Source organism: Ovis aries, chromosome 12 (genome assembly GCF_016772045.2).
Source record: "Ovis aries strain OAR_USU_Benz2616 breed Rambouillet chromosome 12, ARS-UI_Ramb_v3.0, whole genome shotgun sequence".
In the NCBI taxonomy this organism is placed as follows: Eukaryota; Metazoa; Chordata; class Mammalia; order Artiodactyla; family Bovidae; genus Ovis; species Ovis aries.
Window position 1 is genome coordinate 19567232 of NC_056065.1, and position 25728 is coordinate 19592959.

At 42.8% G+C, this 25728-nt stretch overlaps 1 protein-coding gene across 7 annotated transcripts in view; it reads right to left on the reverse strand.

The window, feature by feature from the left end:
* Positions 1-25728, reverse strand: part of ESRRG (estrogen related receptor gamma) — a 695925-nt gene that overhangs the window by 428886 nt on the left and 241311 nt on the right. Inside the window, exon 3 of one of the 7 annotated variants that reach the window (XM_060396028.1) lies at positions 3115-3251. The exons of the other annotated variants lie outside the window; for them this stretch is intronic. The gene's annotated coding sequence lies outside the window, so the exon portion shown is untranslated. The remainder of the gene's footprint in view (positions 1-3114; positions 3252-25728) is intronic. 7 annotated transcript variants of the gene reach the window in all.

Genomic DNA, 25728 nt, shown 5'->3' on the forward strand with positions numbered 1-25728 from the left:
GGAGCTTACAACCACCATAGAGATGATCAAAAGAGGCAAGAAATATGGAATGAGGGAAGTGGGGGGGGGGGTTCAGGACAGGGGGACACATGTACACCTGAGGCTGATTCATGTAAATCTATGGCAAAAACCACTACAATATTGTAAAGTAATTAGCCTCTAATTAAAATAAATAAATTTAAAAAGAAAAGAAAAAGAAATATGGAATGAACTATAGGGAAAATGATGATGGCAAGGAAAGCTGATTGCTGTAAAGGAGAATAAATGTAAACGTTGTCTGTTTTAGTGACTGCTCCTCAAAGGATAGGAAGGAAGCCTGCGTTGTGATTACTTAGGGAATACAATATATCTAATTGAAAAAATCAAAAGTAATTTGAAATTATTTTCTAAATGCAAAGTAATGTTCAAATCAATTAAAAGAGATGCTGTGATTTGGATCAGAGTCCATACAACACATTATTCAATGATTCTGGAAAGGCTTTTCCAAAATGCATGTTGGCTTGAGTTTCTGGAAATGCTGATCTCCAGACCTGAAACAGAAGCAAGCGATTTTCATGACGTTTACACTGTGGATTTTGCCCATCCCTAATTCTGTGTGCCAAATTGAGTATTCTGCTCTGATTTGATTATTACCTATGTTATTATGCCTGACTGTGGGTTATCTTACAGAAGCTGTAACTAAGGGTCAGATCAGTAAACTCAGACCTGGCAGTGAATTTCATTTCACAGACTCAGGAACCACAGGGTACAGATGCCTTAAAGCCAGTGGTCAATTTCTCTTTTAAAGGTCTTAACTCCCCGAGTCAGGTCACCTGTCCTGTAAATATTCTGAGAAAGCCTCAATCAGTTAGGCACATGCAGAAGGAAGCAAGCCAGCCAGTCCATGTAGGAGCCTGAGTGAGTCACCTATATTTACACAGAGCCTCAATCAGATGCTTCAGGAGAGTGGCTGTGTTTATTTCCCTTGCTTGCCTATGATCTCTTTATTAAGTTTGCTGTCTTTACAGAGGAATTGACAGGCTATCACTTAAAGGCTATCTCCTTCCCCTCCTGGCCTAAAATCTTATTTTTAGGAGGAAGAAAAGATGAGGGAGCTGGAGACTGGGGAGGGAGGAGGGGGGAGAGAGCTATTTATTACTTGCCAAACCTGCACATGTGCACCAGAGAACACGGTCAAGTGGTCAGAAGCAGCACTGATGTTAATTAGCAATGAAATGAGGAATGAACCAGCATTAGCCCTGAGACTAATCAATGGGAAAATCACTCCAAGCAGCAGCTTAATGAAGTAGTATACAGCTGTTTATTTTTAGCCAGTTTATCCAGACCAAAAAAAAAAAAAAAAAAAGAGAGAGAGAGAGAAATCTTGCTAAAGTATATTTTTTCAAAGCCACGGTACAGCTCTGATTTATGTATTTATAGTATAAATCCTATTCTGTGTTGTTTAGTGTCTAAGTCATGTCCAACTCTCTGTGATCCTATGGACTGTAGCCCTGCCAGGCTTCTCTGCCCATGGGATTTCCTGGGCAAGAATGCTGGAGTGGGTTGCCATTTCCTTCTCCATGGGGATCTTCCTGAGCCAGGGATCAAACCCACATCTCTTACATCTTCTGTATCGGCAGGTGGGTTCTTCACCACTGCTCCAAGTAATAGAAAAATAAAAACTTGCTAAAATATATATTTTTAAAGCCAGGGTACAGCTCTGATTTATGTATTTATAGTATAAATCTTTCAATTAATAGGACAAACCAAAAAATTAGATGGGTATAAACACCTGTACCATATCAGAAATACACTCTTAAAAATCTTCTTAACATAGATATTCATACTCATTTTGATTTCACAACACATAAACAAACAAACAAAACACACACCATTTTCCTGGAGATGTAAAACTGTTGCAATTTTTGTGTAAGTGGATTATGGGAAAAAATGCTATTAAGAGGAAATAGGATTCTTCTCTCATTTCTTTGAAAGGTGAGGGAAATCACTTAGAAAGTATTTTTGCTTATTTTCCACTTTTGAAAAATATGACTGGCATCTACCTATGAGCAAGGCCACAAAGCCTAATAATTAATATCTACTGGAGGTTTTTGATAGAAGTACATCGTGATATATATGGGGATCAAAAACTAGAAGGACAATTAGGAGGGGGAATCTTTATCATTTTATCAGGATGGTGAGAAAACAGATTAGTCAGTTTAAACAGAGTAAGTCTCTCTTTGAGAATTTCTTCCCTGGCTCTAATTGAAAGATAAATTTTTCCTCTGAAGGATACAAATGTTCTTCTTACCTTAGGAAGTTCCAAATAAACAAAAGGGACTTCTCAAGTGAGAAAGTCTTATTCACCATTCTGGGAACAAGCTTAGAGTCCACTTTCCTCCTAATGATGGCGATATTACTAAAAGTCCAAACACTGACTCTAGCCAGACAGACTTGAATTAAAATATCATTTCGTGGGGGGATGGTTTGGGGAAGGAAAAGGGAAAAAAGGAACCAGAAGAGCTCCTCTGCCATGACTCTGTTTCCCCTTCTTTTTTCTCCCTCTTTTTCTTCTATCTAGTGATTTGATAAGTGGTAGTACCCCACATGATGCTGGAAAATTACTGCTTGCAAAATATGTCCAAGTAGAAATCAGGACTTAACTCTAAAGGCCTATTAGCCTCCTTTCCTTCTGTTTAACTAGAGTTTCAAAACCCTAAGTAAGGAGATGGAGCTTCTCATTTTACCCATTCTTCCAAGTCCAAGTGTCAACAATGACTTTGTTGATCCCTTATAGTTTCCAATGGGTAAGAATATACAAATAATTTTTTTTTTAAATCATGCCAAGTCTAGTGAAATGAATACACATTCTCTCATTCTCTTCCAAAGAGAGTCTATGCAAACCTTCACAAACACCTGAAAAAAATCAAGCTCTATTTCAACAGATCCAGGCTTAGGTTTGAGGCTATTAATAGGGAAGAAAAAGCGCCCATTACTGGAAGCACCTTCTGACACTTGGCCTGAGCCTCACTGTTCGGGGCCACTGCAATTTTTTAAGCACCCTTTCCATCCAATGAAGCATCTTAAGAAAACAAAAACAAAAACAAAACAACAAACCGGCCGCTAAATACAAACCTGGGAAACAACAGCCCTCAGGTAATCCCCTTTATAGGATGATTTGATAGCTCAAGAAAACGGAGACAAAGCACCGGGCCCTAGGACACCAACAGCTGGTTGGGAAATTGCCGCAGATTGTTAGGGGGACCTGCAAACTAGAGATAGGCAATGAAAAGGTTAGAAATGATAGTTAAAAAAAGACAAATTACTCCAAAGACCATATTCTTTAAATCGCTGAAGCAAAACATGTTTATTCGATTTGTTTGTATGCCTATTACAAAAATGCTACTTTGGGATTCTAGGAACCCAGTCTGTCAATTTTTCAGTTTCTGCATTTTCATGGTTGCTTAGAGCTGTTTAATGCAAATACACTTCCAATAAGAGATTTCATGCCCCTAAATTACACCCAGTTAAAAGCGAATGAAAATGTAAGGTAAATAACTATAATCAGCCATATTAGCTTTCTCTTGGCACCTCTCACTTTACAGGCATATTTAAAGACATCTCTGGGGCCCTATCCTTTTTAACAAGCAGCAGCGTATTTCCTGGAATATTACTTAAGATGCTGTGCAGTGAACATTACACAGGTTAAAATGTTACCTAGAGACCTAGAAAGAATTGCGTCTGTTGCAAGAGCCATCTTTTTTGCCACATTTTGGAATGTCTGAGAAGATGAAAGGGCATTTGCCGTGGAGGGGATGAAAGGAGATGAGAAGAGTTTAAGTGTGTCTTTCATGTGTAAGTTCATTGATCAGTCGTTGTGAAGAGCTCGGAAGTTTGAAAAAAAGTAACTCTGGGAAGAAATGAATGAGGGAGGGAAGGAAATGTACAAATGAGAAGGACCCTCTGGATTTGCCATACAAAGAAAGCTCTTCGGAGTTAAACCTCTAAATTAGCTCTTGGAGGGGGAGCCTGTTGGACGCCCCTGACTATGTTTTGCTTTCACTCTCTTTTTTTTTTTTTGGCATCGATGGTTCTTAAACCTCAGCGTCCCTGAGGATAACCCTGTGCACTGTTTAAAATGCAGAGTTCCAGGCCACCCTGAGAAATGCGGATTAAATAGCTCAACGAAGGAGCTCAGGAATCTGTGTTTTTAAAAAACTGAAGTATAGTTGATTTACAATGTTGTGCTTGTTTCAGGAGTATGACAAAGTGATTCTGTTACATATATTCTTTTTTGGACTGCTTTCCATTGTAGGTTATTACAGTATATTGAATATAGTCCTCTGTGCTATACAATAGGTCCTATTGCTTATCTATTTTATATGTATGAGTATCTGTTATCCCCAAATTCCAAATTTATCCCCCTCCCTTTCTCCTTTGTTTTCTATGTCTGTGAGTCTGCTTCTGTTTTGCAAATAAGTTCACCTGTATCATATTTTAGATTCTACCTATAAGTGATATCATGATATTTGTCTTTCTCTGTCTGACTTACTTCACTTAGTATGATAATCTCTAGGTTCATCCACGTGGCTGCAAATGGCATTATTTCATTCTTTTTTATGGCTGAGTAACAGCGATCTGCATTTTTAACTAGCACTGCCAGGGTATTTGTGGATTACACTGAGAAAATGGCTCTATGATGTTAAGAGCACGCATTTTTTTAGATGCCATTGCCATTTCAAAAAGACTTTCCACCCATTCACTTAGGCTTTTCCTGCAAAGCACACACTTGTAAGCAAGCCTTCAGAAGTATGATTAGCCAGGGAACAAAGGGGAGCAAGAGATTAGAAGAACAATCAATAAATGGCTCAAATATAGGAAAATACCTTGTTCATTCAAAATATAGGATGGTATTGTTCTGTGATCCTAGGGCTCAACTGCCTCAGTTCAGTTTTGGGAAAAGTGGTAATCATTGCCTTTTGTGGGAGGCACAATTTCTGAGGAACCCAGTCATTTAAAAAAGTAAGATCTCCCCTCTATTGACAGAGCAGTCATCATTTCCGTATTATGGTACCCATGCAGTAGCGGGGCAGATAGGGAAAGAGCTGGGTCCAAGTTCAACCCACCCTGTCACTTACTGCTGGTGCAAGCTTGGGCAGGGCCATGCTCATTTTCTGGCTCATTCCACATCTGCACGATGAATATACATTGTAGGCAAAAGCAGACTTGTGCACCATAAATACAAAACAACCTCTTCACAAATGCTGAGGGTAAAATGAGATAAGAAAGTGGCGTTCTTTAGCACAGAGCCTGCAACATGAGACACGCAGACCAAATAAAATGGAGGAATAAGTTGGTCAAATCAAGCATCAGAAGTTAAATCTTAGTGACTCAGTTTGGGGCACTAATTTCCTGACTCAACTGATGAGAGGTGCCATTCATTTTAAGCTACTTAGGGAATCCTTAAGATTTGGAAGCTGGAGGTGAGGTTCATTTCATGTATTATTACTAATTCAGCTGGGAGGACTACAGTAGGTTCCCTACATGCGAACCTTCAAGTTGCAAACTTGATGGAACATGTGTTCCATCAGTGTCAGGCCTGAGTGAAACTGCAGCTTGCTCTCTTTCTCCTATTGCTGAAGATCCTTCAGCTCTACCATTTCACGCCTCCTCTCCTTCTCAAGGAGTAGAAGGGCACATGCTCTTTTCTGGCAGGATCCTGGGTCATAAGCAGGGCTGGAAAGGATTTCTGAGGGTCTCAGGGAAAGTCGGAGGGCACTGCAGATTGGTTATTGGTAGATATGTTACTAATCCCCTTATATATACTGGGGACACTTTTAGGCGATGAATAGTTAGGAAACATTATAGATAACGACAAGAAAGCTCCAGGGCTAAGAACCAAAGACACAAGAACTATAACCTAGACTTTCTTTCTCTGTAAGTACTTAAGCACTTTCATTAATAGTATTTTCTGGGACATTTGGAATTTATTCTTTGAATAAATACTCTCAAAAGCACCACATTTTAAGACAGTGTTCAGGTTTGTCCATACCACGGAGCTGTGCTTTAAAAGGTATGAGTCCATGCTCTTATTTCCATTCCTTTAGCCACTAATTTTATCCATGAAAACAAAGACTTTGGGACAGGCTCAAAGGCAATGCCTTATCTGCTCAGGGGCACTGACGGTGAGGAAAAGAGATGCTCCATTTATACTTCACAATTCTACAATTTTGGAATTTCCACGGGAATGGACTGTCTTTTGACATTCCTCTCTGACTTGAATGTACAAACACCTGAAGGGACTCACCAGCCACGATGAAAGTTTTAGGGGCTTTGTTTATGGTCTCTTCTGGGGTGCTCTGCTCCCTATCCTCATTGACCACATAGCACATACAGACGGCTGGCAGAAAACACTCAGATGATGCTAACACTGCAATGCTTACGAAGAAAGACAGGGAAAGCCTGGCTGAAGCCCAAACCAAAGGTAGGTGGTAACATAGCAGAAGTCAATCAGCCCATCCAGATGGTGAGTCTGGGAGGTACTGGTAGCCACAGCAGCCAAGAAGATGGCTAGAGAACCCACTAGGTCTCTGAATGTGCAGCCAGAACTCAACCAAGTAATGCTTTATGCCCACAACTTGTACATCAGAACTCCCCATTCCAGGAGACCCAATGGGGGTCTTCCCTTCACCTCTTTGCTTTTATAACTTGAACAATTTTATTCTCTCTCTATGGTGTCATGAAGCTGCTAAAGAAATCCATATTAGTTTTTTTTTTTCACCCTTCAGAATCAAGAGCTTTGATCACCTCTTTATAAAAGATTTCAATAACAAGGCTTGGAATAGCCCATAAATAAGCATTTGTTGCCTTTAACATGGACCTCAACAGTCAGGAGCATCACAGTACAGTCTACAGAGATGAACTAAGTTACCTCCAACAATGAATCCAATCTTCCAGGGTGGTGATCCTCAAATCTGGAATACTTAGAGCTTTGCCAAAGATAAACAAAATAGTCTAGCCATTCATGTTTAGTATAGCCTGCTTACAGCTTCCCTGTAGCTCAGACAGTAAATAATTTGTCTGCAATGCAGGAGACCCGGGTTTGATCCCTGGGTAGGGAAGATCCTCTGGAGAAGGGAATGGCAACCCACTCCACTATTCTTTCCTGGAGAAGCCCATGGACAGAGGAGCCTGGCGGGCTATAGTACATGGGGTCACAAAGAGTTGGACACAACTGAGAGACCAATACTACTACTACGCATGCTTACTGCTTCCCCAGAAGAGAAAAGAAGGTATCACCAAGTTAGGTTGGTGTTCAGGTTGTGGGCATTCTGGAAAGCCCCCAGAGAAAACCAATAATGAGGTCAGTGCTCCCAGAAGCAGTAAGAGAATGAGCAAAATTATATCTGGGTTGTGGGTGCATGAATGGTGTGTGTGTGTGTGTGTGGTGTGTGTGTGTGTGTGTGTGTGTGTGTGTGTGTGTGTGGTATGTGTTGCACTCTGTAGTCTGATACTTTCAGTCTGGTTTGAGGGGAAAGAACTGTGACTGAGTGGACAAGTTGTGTCTTAATATACACACCATATTATTTCAAACCTTTACATAAAAACTTAGCTTCATGTTTTATCTCTTGGTCCCAAATCATAAGGACCTTGACACTTTAAGGAGTGGACCAAGGGTAGTTTTATGTAATAAAATTTTAAATCACAGCAGCTTGATCCCCTTTAGTTACACTAAGGGCTCACAGGTAATCATAATACATTTACTATGTCTGTATCTTTAAATTGCAAAGTGTACACTGGAGAGAACTTGGGGATATGTAACCATATACTGTTCCCGTGAATCTCAGATAATGACAATGAAGAGGAACAGCAGAAGTTAGAGGTGCACTCGGAGTGTCACATTGCCAAGTGAAATAAGCTTCCAGAATATTCATGCAGGGAGCCCAGATTTCTCACTTCCTTAGTTCTCGCTGTCAAACAGGAAGCAACTAAGATGAGGCTGAGAAGCCCTCTCAGACTCACTGCTGCTGTGTTTTGCTTCTCAATCCTGTGCCTTTGTTAGGAAAACATGATCTGAATTGAAAGAGCATATGGGATTGGGCTGGGAGAGGCAAGAAATGTAGCCACCTTGTTGTGCATCAATAGAGGAGCAGAATCAGAGGGTCAGAAGCTAGGAGGACCCTTGGGAACTGATGCAGTGCTCCAAGCAAAGCTAGTCACCCAAGTGGAATCGTTAATCTCTCTTCTTCCACTTCCTGGCACAGAGGATTCTCTCCCTGGTTCCCAGAGGTTCTTTTCAATATGGAATTCGAGTCATCCCTCTTCTGGTTAAAATTTGAATGCATCCTCTTCAGTTAGCAGCAGAATTCTTATGAACCAGTCAGTGTTAACGTGCCTACCGATACAGTTTCTACACCTGAAGTCCATGGGCATGATCTTCACAAGTTCTTACTCCAGCTGCTATTTCCTAAGCTCCTATTTTTGGAACCATCTCAATATCATCTTGTTTTCTGGTACAGGGTTGTTCTGATCTTGAAAATAAGGGTAATCATTTTTGCCTCCATGAAAAGGGATGGGAGAGAAACGTGAGTCTGCTCTGTGCCTCCTCCAGTATAACCATCTACAAACACCTCAATATCGGACCCAATTCCAATTCCTAGAACTCATAGGTGAGTCAGTGATGGTTTCTATCTCTTCCAAGACATCAGCAGCTGAGAAAACATGAGAGTTTTTGAAATGGTTTTGCAGCTCCATATTGCAAACAGATAGTGCTTAGTGATAAAAAACAAAACAAAACAAAAAAAACAACAAAAAAACAAACAAACAAAAAAAAAAACAAAAAAAACCACCCCACCTGCCAATGCAGGAGATGTAGGAGACAAGGGTCTGAATCCTGGGTCAGGAAGATCCCCTGGAGGAGGGCCAGGCAACTGACTTCAGTATTCTTGCCTGGAGAGTCCCATAGACAGAGAAGCCTGGTAGGCTATAGTCCATAGGCTCACAAAGAGTCAGGCACGACTGAAGCAACTTAGCACGCACGCATGCATTGCAAACAATGCTACTGGCTGAAATAGCACTCAAAACAGAGAGCATTTCTCCTCCCAGGACACGCTGAAATATTACATGGCTGCACAGCGAGCATGGGATCCTCCAGCCTTTTTGGTGACTATCCTCTATTATCATCTCATTTGGCCTGAAGTCCCCAGCGATCATTGGCCAATGGAACTTCATTTCGTTTTCATGTTCCCACTTGTCCACACAGGACAAGGCTGTCATTGTCTCATCAAGTGTTTATAAATAGCCTTTGTGAGACGAGCGTCATGTCCCAGTGGCTTTCATAGCGCAATCTGAAGGGAAACCCCTGGGTGTAACTGTATGTATGTGTGTGTCTGCCTATTTGTGTATATGTGTACTCATATGTCTCTGAGCTCAGCAAAATAGACCTAGAATTGTGCTACTCATTTTCTTACTGTGTATCCAAGGCCCATGTCAGCCAGCACACCTTGCCAATACAAAGGGTGCTGTATTTGACACATCTCTGTCTTGGGCAATGTCCACAGCATGGAATTCTTTGTGAAGCATCTTTTTAAAATAACAAAACAAAACATTTATTTATTCATTTGGCTGCATCAGATCTTAGTTTCGACATGTGGGATCCTTCCTTGCAACACATGAGACCTTTTACTGTGACACACGGGTGCGGTAGTTATGACAAACAGGCTCAGCAGTTGCAGCCCACGTGGGCTTAGTTGCCCTGTGGCAGGCAGGATCTTAGTTCCTCAACCAGGAGTGAACCCCCATCCCCTGCACTGCAAACTGGATTCTTATCTACTGGACCACCAGCAAAGTCCTACAAAGCAAATTTTTTGAAAGACTGTGACTTAACTAGCACTAGGGTCTACCTCTTTTTTAAGCTAAAAGGCACTTAGGCAAAGAGATGTGTGTGTGTCTGTGTGTGTGTGTATGCACATGGGTGTGTGTGTGACCAACTGCATGTGCATGTATATGTGTGACTCTGTGTGTGTGTGTGTGTGTGTGTGTGTGTGTGTGTGTGTGTGTGTGTGTGTGTGGCAGAGCTGTAGAGGAAAGAACGGAAATATCAAGATTACAGGTTTGCAAGGATGGGCTTAGTCTTTGATTCCCCAGCTGTAAGGAATGGAGGGTGTGAAAGTGACTCACAGTGGCAGGAGTCCCACACAGCTGGTCCCTGCTGGCCTGTATACTCAGAAGAGAGACTGAGCCTCTGGTGGAGAATTATCCAGAGATGCAGACGAGACAAATTCATCTAAGAAAGTGACAAGGGCCTTGGGCGTGAGCACAGTAGACAGCTGGATTAAATTAAATGGCACTGATGTGCCATCTTTTTGCCTTTTCATACTGTTCATGGGGTTCAGGATGGCAACACCAACTCGACAGACATGAGTTTGAGCAAGCTCCGGGAGTTGGTGATGGACAGGGAAGCCTGGCGAGCTGCAGTCCATGGGGTTGCAAAGAGTCAGACAGGACTGAGTGACTCAACTGAAATGATATGTCATCGACCCCTTCCACCCTCCACATTCAGATGATGCTCCCAGGGACTGGTCATTACTTTATTAACAAGACGAGGGGTAACTCTGCACAAGATGCAGATAAGTCCTTGTTTGGACACATGCACAGTTCCTTCAAAGATGGCAGCATGAAGCCCAGAGCACAAGGAAAGAGCCCACAGTCTGATGCAGAGCCTGGCTGCAGCCCTCTGCTTGGATGGATTACAAACCCCTTGGTGGCCCAGTTTCTTATCTGCAGAACAAGGAAGGATAGTATTGGTGTCTACCTTTTGAGGTCACTGTGAATATTAAAGATGATTTCAATAAAGCACCTAGGAAAAAGTTGGCAGGTCTCAGGAAGTAGTAACTCTTTGGAAAACTCAAGAGAGGGCAAGGGTCCCAGAGTGTTTATTGCAAATGCAGTGACCCCTGGACCAACAATTACATTCATTTCTTAATTCTCTAAAAGAGATAAAACGACAACCACCATCCTCACAGATGACATTTTGCAATTTATATTCCTAAAACAACTCAGAGGATGCTGTGCAGGCATGTGCGCTAAGTCGTTTCAGTCGTGTCCGACTCTTTGCGACCCTATGGACCATAGCCCACCTGGCTCCTCTGTTCATAACAATTCTCCAGGCAAGAATACTGGAGTGGGTTACCATGACCTCCTCTAGGGGATCTTGCCACCCAGGGATTGAACCTGCATTTCTTACATCTCCTGCATTGGCAGGCGGGTTCTTTACCACTAGCGCTACCTGGGAAGCCCTCAGAGGATGCTGCTGCTGCTAAGTCACTTCAGTTGTGTGCGACCCCACAGACAGCAGCCCACCAGGCTCCCCCGTCCCTGGGATTCTCCAGGCAAGAACACTGGAGTGGGTTGCCATTTCCTTCTCCAATGCATGAAAGTGAAAACTGAAAGTGAAGTCGTTCAGTTGCGTCTGACTCTTCGTGACCCCATGGACTGCAGCCTACCAGGCTCCTCTGTCCATGGGATTTTCCAGGCAAGAGTACTGGAGAGGGTTGCCATTGCCTTCTCCATGAGAGGACGCTACCTATAGATAAAATGGTACTATCAGAGGCAAGAAGCTAAGTCAAACCTTCTGTTCAGCTTTATTCTATGGGATATTCCAGATTCCCTGGTAGAGGCACTGTAAGATTGCAAAAATTAAACCAATTCATTTTTTAAAAAGTGTATTTAGTGCCTGTTATAAACAGAAATGGCTTCTACTCCCCCAAAGATATTCATTTCTCCCCCCTCTTTTTTTATCTCCTTACTGCTGGAAACTGCTGAGCTTAACAAAGCAAATTTGGCTTTACTTATCAGAACGAGCTCGGGAACCCCTAAGAGAAGGAGTGACCCAACCACCAGAGATGCTATGCTCTACAAGAAGCCCAGAAGACAGTTTAAAGTCCAGAAGATCCTTCAAGGCCAGCAGTTCCACAACTACTAGGCAGGCTTAGATTTTAGGAACAGAAATGGGTCATCTGCATTTTCTGTAGCTGCAAAGCCCAGCCACTGCCTGGAAGTTTATGACAAGGCAGACATTCTGGGACTCTAAGCGGTTTCTGGGATCTTAGCACTGAGTGGAGATATAAAGAGAATACACATAACAGAAAGCTACCCTCTTCTGAACTGCTCAAGAAAAATTCCTCACCCCAAATGAGATTAAGAGCTCGACACAGATAACTGTCTGTGACATCCATTTCAATGCCGTCCCGAACAAAATGGGCATTTTATGTCATTCAAACTGGAATCATTTTAGAATTCTTGTGAAAATCCAATATACACTGATTTTTTTTTCCCCCTTCATACTATGCATAAAGAAAGATTAGCCAAGCAAATTAAACATGCAAAGGCTATGGCAAGGAGTGTAGTTAAAAGAACTTTACAGTTTTCAACTTATCATATGCAAACAGGCAATTCATCATGCACGGGATAAGCTGCAGCCTTTCCAAGGGGGGCTCATAGCTCAGTTGGTAAAGAATCCGCCTGCAATGCAGGAGACCTCGGTTCGATTCCTGGGTTGGGAAGATCCGCTGGAGGAGGGATAGGCTACCCATTCCAGTATTCTTGGACTTCCCTTGTGCCTCAACTGGTAAAGAATCTGCCTGCAAAACGGGAGGCCTGGGTTCGATCCGTGAGTTGGGAAGATCCCCTGGAGAAGGGAAAGGGTACCCACTCCAATATTCTGGCCTGGAGAATTTAATGGACTGTATAGTCCATGGGGTTGCAAAAAGTCGGACATGACTGAATGACTTTCACTATCAGGGTTCAATGTCACGGTCTTGCTCACCCACAACAACAAGGCCAAATACTTCTTCACTCACCAGGCTCTGGCTATTTCAGCCTTTTTCCTATTCCATGAACCAGCCCAGCACATGCCTACCCGACGGCCCTCGCTCCTGTTACTCTGTCTGCCAAGAACATCCTGTCCTTGAATCTTTACAGGATGGGTTCCTTCTCATAACGCTCTCAGATCAAAGGTTACCCCTTAAAGTTCAACCCTTCTTTGACTGTCTAATCATTCTCCATCACACCTTCATTTTATTTCCTCCCTAACACTTATCACCATCTGAATTCTACATCATTCTCTTGGTATACTTATTTAATAATGGAATAATAGACTTGTAGGTCAGTGAATGCTTGGCCTTTGTCTTATCTCCACCATAGCCTCAGAATCTGAGGCTCCCAATAAACATGGATTTATTAGTGGAAAATTAGCTACAAATATCTACTTGCTTTAAAAGATTCAGAAAGATTTCTCCTTAAAAGCAACTGAGAAGCTGCACAGTATGTATTGCTGCTGCTGCTGCTGCTAAGTCGCTTCAGTCGTGTCTGACTCTGTGTGACCCCATAGACGGCAGCCCACCAGGCTTCCCCATCCCCGGGATTCTCCAGGCAAGAACACTGGAGTGTGTTGCCATTTCCTTCTCCAATGCATAAAAGTGAAAAGTGAAAGTGAAGTCACTCAGTTGTGTCCGACTCTTAGCGACCCCATGGCCTGCAGCCTACCAGGCTCCTCTGTCCATGGTATTTTCCAGGCAAGAGTACTGGAGTGGGGTGCCATTGCCTTCTCTAACAGTATGTATTAGAGTGCAATAAAACATTATACTAGGCTGGCCAGTAAGTTCATTCGGGTTTTCCTGCAACTTTTCCATAGGATGGTATGGAAAATCCAGGAATGGACTTTTTGGCCAACGCAATACTTTTATACATTTACACTTCAAACTCTTTCTGGTTTCAGTGGGCTACCTCTCTCTACTTTACAGTATATGTGTGCCCCATCTTCATTCCATTTATTCAACCTGCAAGGGAAAAATTGTCAAACTCTAGATAAACACAGTAAACATAGCAAACTAAAATCAACAGTGCTGCTAATAGTTTTATATCCTTAGCATCGCTGTGAAGCAGCAGGATATCCTCTTGTGAAGTCTCAGGCCCCAGTCTAAGATAAAGGGAAGACAGAAAGGCTAAATTTGATGTGGGCTCACTCACCATAGGAACCTCCAGCATCCATGGTTTACCTGGGCCTCTGGCACTGCATACAGGGTTGGGAAGCATGATCTTAACCGAACAGCAGAGCTCTCCCGCAACCAGCATGGAGGATGCTCCCTGCCTGCCACTACCTGGAATACTAGCCAACTTTCCTCAACAACTCCACAAATTCCAAGACACATTAACGTCCTGGAAATGAAAGATCCAATTGCTGAAAAGATGCTTCTCAAAATGAAGACATGATATCACATGAGTGATGGACCTGAACGAAGGTAACTTCTTAGGATAGGGGACTGGACCCAGAAGAGAGAAAGGGAAGATCCAGAGAATTCTTGCCATATCTTTGTTGTATCACCGGCTACCAAAGAACTCATGTGGAACTCCCACTCTGGAAGAAGTAGCTAGGACACATAGAGTGTTTCTTTCTTTCTTTTCTTTCTTTTTCTTTTTTGCATTTAGAGATAAGGAGTGTTTTCCCCAATAAAGAAATGAGATAAAGCAGAAGTTCATGCACTGCATCTGGAAATATCTCCAAATGTTCTTTGCTCACATTTGTAACTATCTGCGTATGTATATGTCTGTGTGTATGTGCAAGTATGTATGTTGGTGGGAGACTGTGCGTGTCCATGTGTGCCACTGGGGAACGCTGAAAAAGTGGAGGTGGGACCTGACACATCGGGAGAGACTCCGAGAGTCGGGACACTCTGAGTAGCTAATGCTCCATGTTGAAAACTGCTCGTGCAGCAGGACTAAAGAAGAGGCATCGCCTGGCCACCGGCTGTTACTGACTCTGGGAAAATGAAAAGACAGCATCTCTGCACCTGTTCGCCTGATGGTGAAGGAAGGAAAAGCCATTACCGAGTGACAGGAGACGAAAAACCAAAATCCACTTCAGCAACTCATCCCACGGCTGGTGATTAATCTCACACTCCCTCAGCCTGATGCCCATTAACCAGATAATTAATAATTTCTTTAGGGATTCCGGCTCGGCAACTGTTTTATCAACCCACACAGCATCAGGGAAACGCTGCATTGGTGATCAAACGTCTGGAACCAGGCAACGGCTGGAAAGACACAGTGAGGGCTTTGCAGCCATTTGTGAGCTTCTTTCAAAATGAGCAAGTACAGGGCAAGTGGTCCAGTCTCATTTTTCATTGCTACTGTTGGCCACCCTGCAATGCCGAGGACCAGCCATCCCCTCAACCCCACGCCCAGGAGAAGACCCCTCTGCACTGGGACATCTCACAGACTTGGAATTGCAAGGACTTCCTTACTATGTATACAAACCAGAATAAACCGTAAACTCTGGGCATATGTCTTTTAAAAGAGTGCATAATCTGAGAGCTCCCCAAATCAAAACTTTCAAGTAAGTATTTAATCAGAACCATGCTAGTGGACATATTTCTTATTCTTGCTGGCTCTCATTCATATGCATCTCATGCAGGAAGGTACAAAGAATCAAGAGCACCCTTTCTGAGTCTCCTGTGTACATTTATCCTTCTTCTCTCATGTTAAAACTTGTTCCATGGGGACAAGCCAACTCCTCTTTTTCATATGTATTTTTATTAAGACTTTAAGACTGTGAATAAAATCCCACGGAGAATAATAAATCATAAGGATTGCTATTAAAAAGGCTCACCATTAAAATTCCAATGGATTCATTTTCTCTCCTAATGAGAAGAACACTACCCTGGAAATATTATTATACATTTCTCTTAACTCCATCCAGAAAGCAATTTGGATGGAAAAGAAACAAGGGTTTAATCCATCCTCGTCAGAAATCACAATGGACTTGCCGGCAGAAAACCTGGGTTGAGACCTGCCATAGTCACACCGGGTTTTGGTATGATCTCCTCGAGCTTTTCTCATGGGATGCTATAATTTGCAGCCAAACAACACATCTAGTGAAGTTTGCGATGAGAATGCCAAAATGCCCTGTTTGCGTCTGGCAATCCAAGATGCAAGGGTGTTCACCTTATGTGGACCCGAAAGGGACATTTCCCTCAGGCTTCAGGGCCAGGATAACCTGGACTCCTTCTACATGTGGCTTATACAGCTGACGCAAAACTTCAGCCTGAGAGTCTGGGCTGGAAGGAAGCTTAGAGCCAAATCAATGGTCTATTTCTAGCAAATTTGCAGGAACATAACACAGGCATCTACCCACAACACACATTCCAATTTACTCCTGCTACAACAGCCTGGTTTTTCTTTCACTCTGACTTTCATACATTTTTAGATTTTATTGTATGTCCTTAGGAGAAGGCCCTTAAATCATTTTTGTAATAAAATAGTAGGTAACAAATTTTGTCAACAAAAAAGAGAGTAAAAGAAACACAGACTGTAAAAACTTTGGCTAAACATGTAGCATCACTAACTATAGTGTCAGAATAAGCTGAAAGGGTTGTGGATTTACATGACCTGATTGGGTACTCCCCAAGCCCAGGGCAAGGCAGTGTGCCATAGAATTATCCCCACAGAAATCCATGAAATCCCTATGGCATAAAGTTTACTCTGATTTGAGTTTTGAGGGACAAATTTTGATATTGAAGCTTAGATCATGGAGCAAAATGCAAATTTCACATGCACAGGAAAGATAAGGCAAAGACAAAAAAAAAACACACAAATATTTTGGTTGTTACTGGCCATTTCAAACTAGATATCTGCTGTTATGTGATGAGTATGTATGTTCCTGGCAAAGTTATATGTTGAAATCCTCACCCTAATGTAAGGGCATTCAGAGGTGGGGCCTTTGTGAGGTAATGAGGTCATGGGGGTGGAGCCCTCAAGGGGATTAGTGTCCTTATAAAGGAGAATCCAGAGAGGTCTCTCTGAGGCTCCTTTCCACCAGGAGTGGACACAGAAAGAGGATGGTCATCTGTGAATCAGGAAGTACATATTCTTCACCAGACACCAAATAGATCAGAGCCTTGGTCTTGGATTCCCTAAATAAATAAATTGGATTCCCTCCATAAATAAATAAATTTAAATTGACTAAATTAAATGTATTTAAATAAGCGTGAGCAGTAAATTTTTTTTTTTTTCTTTAAAGCCAGTCAGTCTATGGTCTTCTGTGACAGCAGCCCAAAGTGACTAAGATACTCAGAAACCACACAAACACGTTTCTGGACCTCTGCTTTCAAAGCCCAAGGGTAGAAATTTTCAGAAACTTTCCGCTGGATCACATTAGAGATAAGGAAAAAGAGACCCAGTCCCTTGACTCTGCACAGCCTTAGGCTCATCATCTCTAAAATGAGGATATTAATTAATAGTTCACGGACTACCATGGCGATCCAGTGGTAGAATATATGTGGAGAATATCATAATCTTTAAAGCACTGGAAGCTATGAAGTCTCAATCAAGAACACACGTGATCCAGATTCACGAAAATCCAGCTTTGACCAATAACTCTCCCCTTGTGTGTTTTGTGTTAGTCACTCAGTTGTGTCTGACTCTTTGTGACCCCATGGACTGTAGCCCGCCAGGCTCCTCTGTCCATGGGATTCTCCAGGCAAGAATACTGGAGTGGGTGGGTTGCCATTCCCTTCTCCAGGGGATCTTCCCGACCCAGGGACTGAACCTGGGTTTCCTGCATTGCAGGCAGATTCTTTACTGTCTGAGCCACCAGCAAAGCCCAACTCTGAAACTTACCCCGGTCTAAGACAGGAAGCACAGTCCCCAGGGCAGGGGTGGTGGAGGTGGTGTTGAATCATCCAACCATGGGTAACACTCAGTTCCCAGAGGGTGAAACTAGACTGAAAGATCCAACACTATACTCTCCATTCCTGGAGGATGAGGACCTTACCCAGTTATTTTCGACTTCCTAGAACCAAACATAATGCCTCCCCAAGCATTCAGGACACGAGGGGGCTTCCCTGGGGCTCAGATGGTAAAGTATCTGCCTGTAATGCAGGACCCCGCTTCCCCAGGATTGCAGAGAGTCAGACACAACTGAGCGGACAAACATTTTCAAGTGTTAATAGAACAACTATCAGTTGAAAAGAGGTCTGGGAATAGACATATACCATTAGACTAAAAGCACCTAAATGTTACAAGTTTACTTCAAAACCAAAAGCAGACTAGCCCCTTCGACAGCAATCAAAACGAATGAACAGAAACAAGAACAAACCAGAGCATAAATGTTGTACAACACAAACACCACTGGATTTTGAGTCATAAGACCTGGCTTCAACTCTCTGATTCTTTTTAGCTGTGTAGACTTAAAGGGGCAATCCCCACCACATGCAGCCTATGTCCTCCCTGTTTCGTCCTCTTTAAAACAGAATAATAACACTATCATTACTAAATAGCACTATTATTGGGGTTTCCCAGGTGGCACTAATGGTAAACAATCCTCCTGCAGGAAACACCAGAGATGCAGGTTCGATCCATGGGTTGGGAAGATTCCCTGGAGAAGAGCATGGCAACCCACTCCAGGATTCTTGCCTGGAGAATCCCTATGGACAGAGGGGCCTGGAGGGCTACAGTCCATGGGGCTGCAGAGAGTCAGATACAACTGCACATACCACTTTTGTTAATAACTAATAATCTTATTTATATTAATAAAGTCAAACTGTTGTTGTGAGGAATGCGTTAACATGAATTAGAGAAAATTTTGTGAAAGTATAAAAGACTAAAAAGTATCAGTTACTACCTATTATTACACTATCACATAGAAATAAAAAGCCTGTCTGAAACATACACACGCACATGCCCATTGTGGGTTTTTCTCTCTCCCAAATGGCTGGATTCCAAAGCAAACTAAACCAAGATTTTACAAACTAGAAATGGTATTTTAAAATAACTACACACCATCTCAGCCACTAATTATTTTTAGGATTTTACTATATGCAGCTAATTGAAAATGCTCAGTCCTTTCCATTCATTAGTTTTATTACAAGCACTCCAATGAATAAAAAGAAAATCCATCATTACCATCTTCCCTGAAACTTTTATGGTCTTGTCACAAAGGCCTTGGCCTTACAAAAACAATCCACATTCATTCAGCACAAGTCACAGGACTGAACAGGAGATGAAATTTTGGCATTCCTAATACAGAGTTACCCATGAGTAGGTGTGATACAACACTATTCTACTCCTGATGTCAGGAAACCAGGCGGACAATGCACTGCTTGTTACGGTGAGGTGTATTATACATCACTGACTGCACAGAGGCTCTCTTTGACCTGGAGCAAACCAAACATTTGAACTGAGGCACTCCTCCACAGGACTGTAACTTTGTTAAAAACTCACATACGCATATTATAAAAAATGGAGCCCTGGGGAAAAAAAGAAGCTACAAAGATATTTACTAAGAAAATTATGAGACTGTAGGCACATCCACATTAAGAAGCATATATCATGGACTACCCTGGCGGTCCAGTGGTTAAGAATCCACCTGCCAATGCAGGGGATATGGGTTCGATCCCTGGTCTGGGAAGATTCCACAGGCCTTGGGGCAAGTAAGGCCATGCACTGTAACTGCTGAAGCCTGCACCCTGAGCTGGTGCTCCGTAACAAGAGAAGCCACGGCAGCGAGAAGTTCATACACTGCAACTCGAGTAGCCTCCAATCACTGCAACTAAATAAAGACCATGTGGAACACAGAAGACCCAGTACATCCAAAAAGAAAGAAAGAATTAATACAAAGAAGCACGTACCAGAGCACCCTTAACTATAACCTCTGACTAAGTGGTAGCTCCATACATCTTTTGCTTTTATTTGTTAGTAATCACCATTTACTGAATGCTTTTTATGAATGATGTACTTATTATATACTCAACATTCATTAACCAATATAAACCATCTTATCTAGTAAGTTCTATAATGATCATTTCACAGGTGGGAAAAAAAACTAGGAAAAATATCCTCATAGACCCAGAGTCCTACATGTGGCACGTGGGAGGCAAACCTAGGCCTGCACAAGTTCAAGGCCTACACCGTTTCTGCACGTGTTTATATTTTAAAAATACAAGGAGAATACACACAAATCCAAGTCAACTTCTTTCATATCTGTCTCCCTGAAATATAACTGTAATTATATTCATCCTGGTAAATAATATACAGTGGTGACTTAGTCACTCAGTTGTGTCCTTTTGTGACCCCATGGACTGTAGCCCACCAGGCTCCTCTGTCCATGGAATTTTCCAGGCAAGAATACTAGAGTGGGTTGCCATTTCCTTCTCCAGGGGATCTTCCTGACTCAGGGATCAAACCTGTGTCTCCTACATCACAGACAGTCTCCTGCATTGCAGGCAGAATCTTTACCAACTGAGCCACTAAGAAAGCCCTTAATATAAAACAAAATCCTATTAAATAAGCACCTGCTACATGTCCAGTTCTATATTATTGATGCTACAGTAATAATTTTTTAAATTATAATATAACTATAGAAGTATAGAAGTAAACTACAGAAGTAAAGCTGATTTACGATGTCATGTTAGTTTCAGGTGTATAGCACAGTGATTCAAATACACACACACACACACACACACACACAGATTCTTTTTCCTTATATTACAAAATACTGAGTACAGTTCCTGTACATACAGTACAGTAGATCCTTGTTATTTATTTTATATATAGGAATGTGTATCTGTTAACCCAACCTCCTAATAACCATAAGTTGTTTTTTTTTTTTCATATCTGTGAGTCTTTTTCTGTTTTGGAAATAGGTTCAATGGTATCTTTTTTTTTTCCACGTAAAAGTGACATCATATGGTATCTGTTTCTCTCTGTCTGGCTTATATTACTCTGCATGACAACCTCTGGGTCCCAGTGTGTGGCTACAAGTGGCATTGTTTCATTATCTTTTATGGCTGGGTCGTAGTCCATTGTATATATGTGCTACGTCTTCTTTAATAATTATTAAAAATCATAAGGTATGCCCATAGAAAATACTGGTATGGTATTTCTCTATATATGTAGTCTTCATATTATACATTTTTTTTTCTCAGATCGAAGGAAAGTATATAGAGTATTATATTCAGTATTTAGGTGTTTTGTTTTTTTTTTTAAATGTACCATGACTGCTCTACTTGGTCAGGAGATTGTGCCTTTGGAGTCAGGAGATCAAGAGATCTGTAGCCATGAGAATCGCTCGAGAATGTTGAGTCTGTTAACTATTTCTTTTTTCTCTTTTTAAAGTTTTACTCATTTATTTTTGGCTGTGCTGGGCCTTCATTGCTGTGCAGCTTTTCTCTAGCTGCGGTGAGTGAGGGCTCCTCTCTAGCTGTGGTGAGTGGGGGCTCCTCTCTAGCTGCGGTGAGCGGGGGCTCCTCTCTAGTTGCCCTGTGTGGGCTTCTCATTGCAGCGGCTTCTCTTTTGCAGCATGGCTCCAGGGCACGTGGACTTCAGTAGCTGCAGCTTCTCAGCTTTAGAGCGCAGCTCAGTATCTGTGGTGCACGGGCTTACTTGCTCCACGGCATGCGGGATCTTCCCAGACCAGGGATTGAACCTGTGTCTCCTGCATTGACAGGCAGATCCCTTACCACTGAGGCACCAGGGAAGCACTGTTAACTATTTTTAAGATGGAAATAAAAACATCTCTCTGTCAACTTTAAAGGGCAATTGTGACTATCAAATTATATAGTACAGGTGATAAGCACTTTACAATGTATTCCAAACTTATAAACCTTGACAAGGCTTTAGTATAAGCATTGCTACTGCTGCTAAGTCACTTCAGTCATGTCCGACTCTGTGTGACCCCATAGATGGCAGCCCACCATCCTCCCCCGTCCCTGGGATTCTCCAGGCAAGAACACTGGAGTGGGTTGCCATTTCCTTCTCCAATGCATGAAACTGAAACGTGAAAGTGAAGTCTCTCAGTTGTGTCCGACTCCTAGCGACCCCATGGACTGCAGCCTACCAGGCTCCTCTGTCCACGGGATTTGCCAGGCGAAAGTACTGGAGTGATTTGCCATTGCCTTCTCCGAATATAAGCATTAGTTACATGGTTTTTGCCCTGTTGTGACTTCGAAAGGACTACAGTTATATCTCGAGGAATGAGGAAAGTGAAAATGGCTCAGTCGTGTCCATCTGACTCTCTGTGACACTGTGGACCACGGCCCACCAGGCTCCTCTCTCCATGGGGTTCTCCAGACAAAAATACTGGAGTGGGTAGCCAGTCCCTTTTCCAGGGGATCTTCCTGACCCAGGGATCGGATCCAGGCCTCCTGCATTGCAGGCAGATTCTTTGCCATCTGAGCCACCAGGGATGAGAAAGAAAAAATAAAGACACAAGGCATTATATTCTAACAACAGCCAACTACAAGGCTGTATCTTCAAACAGAAAATGACAACATGGGAAGCAGCAAGAAAGTTCATTCTGGTAGGTCCTGATCAAGAAAAATCAGTTCCAAGTCCTTAAAAATCACAACTCTGCCTGCCATTTTAAAAAACTCCACTGTCTTTCCATACCGCTATTGCCACGAGCTCTGCTATCATCAGAGGATAAAATGAGTCTGTTGGCAGGTGAAAGCTTGAGTTCTAATCTCAGCTCTGACACAGGGGATTAATAAACAAATATTTGTAATGTTTTCTGAAGAGGAAAATTCTCGGGGTTTTGATTAGTATTAGCGGCATATCCCTATGTGTACTTGGCCCTAGCATTACATCGCCTATTTATATTGATTATTATATGAGCTTCATTGCACAAATGAAATAAAACGTTACTTGTAAAAATGATCACTCATCTCCCCACAATAATTTAAACACAAGACTGAGAGGTCATTTCTCTAACCATTAGCGGTCCTGCAATTTTCTAAAACTTTCAGCTTTTCTCAGAAGCAAACACTTCCATAGAATGTCTCAGTAAAAAAAGGGGTTTTGACCATGCAAACCCACCTAACTGTCAGCTGAAATCATGAGAAAACTGAATTGTACAATTTACAGAAGGGCTCACTTAGCTAGCAGTGAGAGAGTCTTGACTGGGGGCACATTAACCCTAAATACTTTCTCTGCAAAACCCGAAGGATGTTCAACGCCAGCGTTCTTGGTGATCAAGGTACCAGTGCGGCAGTGATGACCCCATGTAGGAAGTCACCCCGAGGCATCAGTCACATCAGTGCTGCCTGGCGGGAAGACACACAAGTTCAACAGATAAATAAGTGACAGGGAACATACCATTCACCCTTTCCCTGTTCCCGCCCAGAAACCCTAGTTCTAAAACAATGTCCAGAGGGCAGGAGAGATTTATTTCTGCCAAAAAGAATCCGCTTGCAATGCAGGAGACTCAGAAGACATGGGTTAGACCCCTGTGTCAGGAAGATCCCCTGGAGGAGGGCATGGCAACCCACTCCTGTATTCTTGCCTGGAGAAGCCCATGGACAGGGGAGCCTGGTGGGATACAGTCTATGAGGTCACAAAGAGTCAGACAAGACTTAAGTGATTGAGCACCCATGCACACACTGTTTCCTAGACCTTTATTCAAGGATCCAAGTAGAAGCTGAAGAAACGAGGCAGAAGAGGATAACCACTCGTGTGTGAGAAACTACGTGGATTTCAGCTTCCATCAATAAACACGGGAGGTTCCTCAGAACTTGCTCCCTTTGCCGGGTCTAGCTTAGTCTGGCTGCTGGAGGTAGCCACCACTCCTCACAGACCTACGATGGGAACCTAGGGTCGCTAGTGATCCAGGAAGCTTCTGGTTCACCATGTCATGGGGCGGCTTGAAAAGACAGGCCACACAAAGCAGCAGGGTTCCCTAGGCTCTGCTTCTGGAAGAATGCCAGAAACAAGGCTGCTCCCTGCCCTCTTATCTCAGCATGCAGAGGTCACCGTAGGATGTTACATGTAGGATGTCACACATTGGACTAAACCACATTCTACTATCCTCAAGGAGGTGGATGAGATGGAGAAGAAGAAAGGGCGAACGTGCTTTTCAACATGCAAATCGCGTTAGAACAGAAATCAACTTAACCACCACTCAGTCCCAAACAGCCAATATAGCTTTACAAAAAAAAAAACCAAAAAAACAAAAAAAAACCCTGAAAGTGTGTACTTGCTTACAAAGAGAATCTGAACTACTGTGATTGTACTATAACATAGGATGCCTGGGTAGTCTACTTAAGACCATTTCCAAAGGAGGACTGGGAAAAAACCACAGTAACAGCACTAGCACATCGTGGCAATGCTGAGAAAAGACGTGCTGCGGCTGCTGCTGCTAGGTCACTTCAGTCGTGTCTGACTCTGTGCGATCCCGTAGACGGCAGCCCACCAGGCTCCCCCATCCCTGGGATTCTCCAGGCAAGAACGCTGAAGTGGGTTGCCATTTCCTTTTCCAATGCAGAAAGTGCAAAGTGAAAGTGAAGTCGCTCAGTCATGTCCAATTCCTAGCGACCCCATGGGCTGCAGCCCACCAGGCTCCTCCGTCCATGGGATTTTCCAGGCAAGAGTATTGGCGTGGGTTGCCATTGCCTTCTCCAGAGAAAAGACCTACTAATGGCTATTTTGGCAAAGCAGGAACTCGCCGTGTGGACTGAAGTGCTGACGGTGCCCATCTTGACTCCCTTTACCATCACAAGTTTTGCAAGGAAGCAGCCAGGGGTACGCACTGTGCCAGTTCATATCCAAACTCCAGGCGATCTTGTGAACTATTCATCAGGGGCAGAAGATGGTTATTTTCCTTTGTATCATACTTTTCAGAACTTTTAGTCATTTGTGGTTCTCTAACTGTGTGTGCTCCTGCACACACGCCCACCCACCTCCCTCTTCCTTTCAGGCTCAATTCAAACATTAACCTTTGATGTAACATTTTTGCTCCTCATCAGAATGGAAAGGATGAGCTTCAGAGAAGCAATTGAGTTGCGAGAATAAAAAAGATGACATCACTTCAAACGTGGACTTGCCAGAAAAGGATCCTTTTAAGCGCTCCCCTGTGTGACCAGCCAGGGACCCTCAACTCTCCCTGACCCGCTGCATGCTGCCCCTGTTTCATATCTTTTGATCACCATTTGTTTTATGTCACCGTTCATAACATCCCCCGTGTGTATATGTGTGTGTTGCACCTGTGTACTTTTTAAAGCTCCTGTCCGTGTTCACTTTATAAACTCCCAAGTGAAAGAGAGGAATTCATTAGCATCTGTTATTAGTTTGATAATTCTCAATAAAGTCAATACAAACATTTACATGGCATTTGCCCAGGAAGAGTATCAGGAGCAAGAATTTTGGGCCATCTGCTCATGTTCTTTCTGATACACGCACTAAAAGGTACACATAGCAAAAACGGCCCTAGGGATGGGTCTGATGCCACTGATATGTTTCTCTTTGTCTCTAAAACACAATTCAAACATCTTCTAACTTTTTCCTTTTTCACAATACACGAGTGTCAGATGCAGAGCCACTCTGAGAGGTGCTCAAATGTCACTGGATTCCTTCCGTTCCCCCTTCGCCAGCAACTTGTGAGCTCATGGTGAGAAACAGATATCCATTAAAGCCAGAGTGACGGGTTTGAATCCTGCTCCGCCACTGCTTTGATCTGCCTTTGCTCTGTAACTAACGACTCAAAATAACATGACTGTAAACAACTACCAATGTATTCTCACAGCTCTTCGGTCTGATGGGGCTCAGCTGGACCGTTCTGCTGCTGCTCCTGCTAGTGGTCATTCACATGCTTGAGTTCAGCTGGCCTACTGGCTGGGGCTGGACTCAGCTGGGGTGATGCGCTGGCTGTCTCTCTCTCTCTCACCATTTCTCTTTGTCTCTTTCTCCCTGTAGTCTCAGGGT